The following is a 5,886-nucleotide window of genomic DNA, read 5'->3' on the forward strand; positions in this document are numbered from 1 at the left end:
CAGGTGGGCCAAAGTTACAGCAGCACGGAGAGAGCACCTATGGCAAGTGTAAGCACGTGATTTTTGACCCTCCCCGAGAATTTTCACATTTTTAGCGTGAATATGTGAAACTGGGTCTAGTATAGCTATTTTAACTATTTTTACTTTATTTCGTTACAAAAAGAAAAATTTCAAAAAAATATATATATAAATTTTAGTTTATGTATCTCTCATAAACTTGAAAAATACAAAAATTGCACTTTATTTTTGTACTTTATATAATTTCGAAAATTAAAAAAAATATAGTTCTATTAAGGTTTTATAGTCATTTTTAACTTTGAAAAATACAAAAAAAAACATTACTTCATATTTTATCTTAATATTTAAAAAAAACGAAAATTACAAAAATAGTTTTATCAATATTTTGTAGCTATTTTAAATCTTGAAAAAATATTTAAAAAATATATATAGTTTTGTTTGAATACTAGTCTTATTTTTGGTAGTTATTTTGCTTACATAGGACTAGTTAAGCAACGTTTTCCTATTTCTCGGGTCCGGGCAAAAGAATACTATTCGGGTTCAAACTACCCGGTTTTAGGCCTAATTTCGGACCTAGCCCATAATAAACCGTGTCCAGGACACGTGGGGAACCCCACCACGCGTGGGGGACATATGCCTTGAACCCCACCACGCGTGGGGCTCATTTTTATGGGCATTGTGTTACAAAACACGGACAAAAGGCCAAAGGAAGGGGAGACTTTTTTGGGAATTTTTTGGAGAGGAGGTTACTGTTCATCTTCTTCTTTCTCTTTGAAAGAAGAAGCAAGAAAACCCTACTGTCCCAACGACCTTCACCAACGTCTGAAACCACCCTCGTCGCCAAGAACCTTCACTCCCTCACGTCCGAAACAGAAAACAAAAGATCACCATCGTCTTCCTCCCTTCCTCAAGACCGAAAAAACCTAAGCAAAACCCTACTGTCATTCACCGGCGAACACCACCGGACAACCCCGACCTTAGTTGATTCACCATTTTCAGTCCAACGAAGCAACTGTTGCTGCATGCCAAGCAGCTGTGGCTGCGTTTCCGAGCAGTTTGCCGCTGCGCGTCTTAGCCTTCGTCGTTATGGTCTATCGTCCACTGCCCGTCGACCACAAGTAACGACCCAGTTCGTTCACCATCACCGTCACCTTCCCCATCACCCACTGTCGTAACCAACAAGTCAGTCCCACCCCTCGTCGCAGCCCCAGTCCCGTCGACCTCAACCAAAAACCCAGCAACGCCCATCGACCACCCGTCAAGCAGCAGCCATCGCTGCTGCGTCGTCCAACCACCCCCTTCGTCAAACACTGCCCGTTGACCCCACAGTTGTCGACCAAACAGTCCGTCAGTGAGGTCGAGTTGAAGTCGAGTTCCAGTCCAAAGTCCAAAAGCTGAGTCGAGGTCCGGTTCGTCGAGTTTGTTCTGGGGTTTTCGTTGTTGTGCCTTGTTCAGTGAAGTCCGGTTCGGGTTCCGTAGGAAGCACTATTTGTCGTTCTAGGATTGTCGAGGTTCGAAGGTTGGTGTTCTTCGTCCTTTGTTTCATTTCATTCATTTTTGCATATTATGGTTCAAGACAATAAATGAGAATATTCGATATATATGAATGTCAACAATGCAATTTTTGTTGTTGTGTTAAAAATGTTTATTCTATGTTTAGTTACTGCATGCTTAAAGTAAATGTGAGCATATGAACGAGGTTATTCTATTTTTTCATTTTTACCCTGGACATTATTACCTGTTAGAATCGTTGTTTTTTTTGTTTAACCTCGGATGATTTGATTGGTAGAAAATCGTAGTTGCTTTAAGTTTGCCCTCAAATAAATAAGTAAAATGAGACGAGCCTCGCCGAATAAAAGGGACAAATTGCGGGGCCCTCACAAAATATATGTATTAAATACTTAGATTCCGGGATGGGCCGTTTAACAAATTTCACGGCCCTCCCCAAAAATAATGATGCGTTGGTTGCTTTAGGCGCGTCTTAATAATGTATCTCCCTAAACTCGGGTGCACATTTATGTGACCCAAATCCAAATCTCAACGAAATCGAAATATGTCTCTAATCACGGGTGCATTGATTGTGACGTGGTTTGAGATGCATTTCCACGACGTTGCAAATTCCTTTAAATAAATAGAATGAGACGAGCCTCGACAAACAAAAAATGCAAATTGCGGGGCCCTCAGTAAATACTTGTTTAAAATTACTTAGAATTCAGGAGGGTCGTTTAGCGAATTTCACGGCCTCCGCAAAATAATGACGCGATAGTCTCTTTAGGCGCGTGTTTAATAATTTACTTTCTTAAAACTTGGGGTGTGCATTTCATGCGACCCAAATCCAAATCCCAAAACGTCAAATAAAATATGTTCCAGATTGTGGGTGCATTTCATGTGACGCAGTCCAAAGACATATGTTTTAAGCGACGTTCACATTCTCGTAAAAACAATAATAATAAAGCGGTTAAAAGATAAAATTTGCACATAAGTTCATATTGTATTTAAAATCAGATAATCAAGCCAAATATAACAGTTGAGCGACCGTGCTAGAACCACGGAACTCGGGAATGCCTAACACCTTCTCCCGGGTTAACAGAATTCCTTATCTAGATTTCTGGTACGCAGACTGTAATATAGAGTCATTCTTTTCCTCGATTCGGGATTAAAATTGGTGACTTGGGACACCCTAAATCTCCCAAGTGGCGACTCTGAAATAAATAAACCAATCCCGTTTCGATTGTCCTTCAATTGGAAAAAACTCCCCTGCGCCCCCCTCGGGTGCGTAAAAAGGAGGTGTGACAGCTCTGGCGACTCTGCTGGGGATTAACCCAGAACCACTGGTTCAGGGTTAAGAATTCGAGCTTAGATAAATTGTTATATTTGGCTTTATCTGATATTTACATGTTTTGAGCCTAATGTGCTAAATGCTGCTTTTACCGCTTTGATATTACTTGAACTGTACATATAAATTGTGCTGAAACCTTTCTCTCCTTACCTCCGGGGAGAAGCTCGCTGGACGAGACTCCCTATTCTGTTAGTGTCAATACCTGAAATAAGAAAGAGGTCGGACAAGTTACAAAGCCGGACGATCTCGCGGGTCCCCCGGTACGTAGCCCCTCCTCGGCTCGAGTTGTCCGCTCGGGTACACAGTCTAGAACGTATACCCAGGTTATAAACCCAGTATGACAAAACCGCTGCTGGAAATTAAACCCAGAACCACTGGTTCAGGGCTCAAGGATTCAAGCTTAGAATAATTGTTATATTTGGCTTTATTATCCGATATATATTGCATGTTTTGACATAACATACTAAATATTGTCTTTTACCGCTTTGATATTATCTGAATTGTATATAAACTATGCCGAAACCCTTCTCTTCCTACCTCCGGGGATGTGCTTACTGGTTGAGACTCCCTATTCTGTTAGTGTCATGCCCTAAATAAAAGAGGCTCAGAAAGTTTCTAAGCCGGCTGGCCTTTTGGTTCCCGGAAAGGAGCTCCTTCCTCAGCTCGAGTTGTCCGCTCGGGTACACTGTCTAGAACACCGACCCAGGTTTTTGAACCTAGTATAACAAAGCCACATGCCGGATCCCTAGTAGGAACGTTTATTTGCATCATGTGCATTTGACTTAGGGGACTCAACACAGGGGTTGGGTCCGTCTAGGACAAGCAACCTGAAAATAATAGACCATCTTTCGGCATCCTATGTGCTACATGTTGTATTCAGTCAAGGGCGAATGAGTCATTTGGTCATTTCCAGCATGATGTTATTTTAATCAAAGCATGGGGAACATTTGTGGAATCCAAGAAGCCTTGGAATTCCCTATGTCCCCCACGCTTGCTTTTTGGGAAAGCACATGGGGAACATTTGTGGAATCCAAGAAGTCTTGGAATTCCCATATGTCCCCCACGCTTCATATGTTGGGAAAAGCGCATGGGGAGCATTTGCGAAATCCAAGAAGTCTTGGAAATCATTATGTCTCCCATGCCACATTTTTGAAAGAAATAATAAATATAAAAATAAAATTACAAATAAAACAAAGCATGAAAATTCAAAAAGATTTTGTATGTTTTCATTATTTTCCACAGATTAAAAAAAATCGTGAAAAAGAGGAGAAAAAATGACAGTGTAGAGATATAACTACTTATTTTTAGAGAAAAATCAATGTCCGAGTAGTATCGAAACTCTACCGAAATTTTGAGAAAATGAAAATGAATGTCTTATTAGTTTGTTATATTAAAAGCAAAGGAAAAATAGAGAAAAAATCATCATTGTTCTGTCTTGTTTTTAAAAAAAAAATATAGAAAAGAAAATAGTTTGTTTAGCCGTAAAAATGAAAATAAAAAAAAGGTTTTGTTTTAAAATGGGTTTTTATTTATTTATCTGTTTATGAAAATGTCAAAATAAAAATAAAAATAATAAAATAAAAAGAGTTGGGCGTTGAAAGTAGTTTTATTATTTGTTGCAAATATATATATATATATAATCCAAAAAGTTTTTCTTTATATGTATATATATATCTTTATCTGTTTTTCTTTATTTCCAAAATATGTATATATATATCTTTATCTGTTGTAAGAACATTTGTCTTACCAAAAGTTTTTAGAATCCCAATTTTCAAAACAAATAATCCAAAAATATTTTCCATTATTGACTTCTTTAGAAAGTCTTTCTAGTTGTTTCTTTAAAAAATAAAATAAAAAAAATAATAAAAAAATATATAATATAAAAAAAAACAAATCCAAAAATATTTTGATTCTTTTTCAAAATTGAAAAGAAAATTCAAAATCCAAAAAAAAAAAACATTTTGAGAAGCATTTCTTTTATTAAAAGCAAAATTCCGAAAAATATTTTCTTCTTCTTCTTTAGAATAAAGAAAAAAAAAGAGCAAATGAAAATTCAAAAATATATCTTAGAAGTGTTTCTTGTAAAAAGAAAATCAATCAAAAAATGCTTCCTTTCTTCTTTTAAAGTAGTTCATTGGCCCGAACTACGCGGGTTTGATTCTCACCGGATGTGAGATACGTAGGCAACCCTCATCGGGTCCAACCCCACCTTTTGCTAAAATAGCCAAAAATCAAAAATTTTAATCTTGTCATAAATAAGTCGGGTGATGCCCAACCCACCTTTTGCTAAAATAGCCAAAAATCAAAAATTTTAATCTTGTCATAAATAAGTCGGGTGATGTCCAACCCACCTTTTGCTAAAATAGCCAAAAAACAAATAATAAAAAATGTCAAAATTTTAATTTTGTCATAAAGAAGTCGGGTGACGCTGTTTTATCAAGACATAGCCGAATGTTCCCGAAAGGGACGCCGGAAGGCTAACTTTGCATAAACAGCCACCTTTGGGTCATGTTTAGGATTTTTGGTCCAGTTGACCCACACAGCCTTATAAATCTTCGTCCCCGAGGCGCTGAAGGGCCGTGTTTACAACGCTAAGTCTTTTATTGTAATTTGAAAAGAAAAAAAAAATCAAAGAGTCAGCGGTCATGTGAATACCGTCTTTTGTCATAATAAGCCGAGCCAGCTTCGGCCGCGTCTTAAACCGTTCTTGCCGAAATAGCCTTAGAATATCTTTCAGTTGTCGAAGGGTTATTTTCGTAAAAGAATGGACAAGTTTGTAAAGTGTCGAAATAATCCTCCTCGGCCTCAAAATTCATGTGAGAGTTGGAAAGGGCCACGTTGGCAAAAACAACCATTTGGTTAAAATTAGCAAATGGAAGAAGGAAGTTGGCCATTTGTTTTTGAAGTTTGTAAACCTTTTGATTAAAATAGGCGGGTTGTTTGATTTTCAAGTTGGTAGGTCATCTTTAAACCTTTGAAACCCAGTTTGTTTTAATATGAAAAGTGAAAAGAAAAATGTTCATTATTGT

The sequence above is a fragment of the Nicotiana tabacum genome, chromosome 6 (genome assembly GCF_000715075.1).
Source record: "Nicotiana tabacum cultivar K326 chromosome 6, ASM71507v2, whole genome shotgun sequence".
NCBI classification, from domain to species: domain Eukaryota; kingdom Viridiplantae; phylum Streptophyta; class Magnoliopsida; order Solanales; family Solanaceae; genus Nicotiana; species Nicotiana tabacum.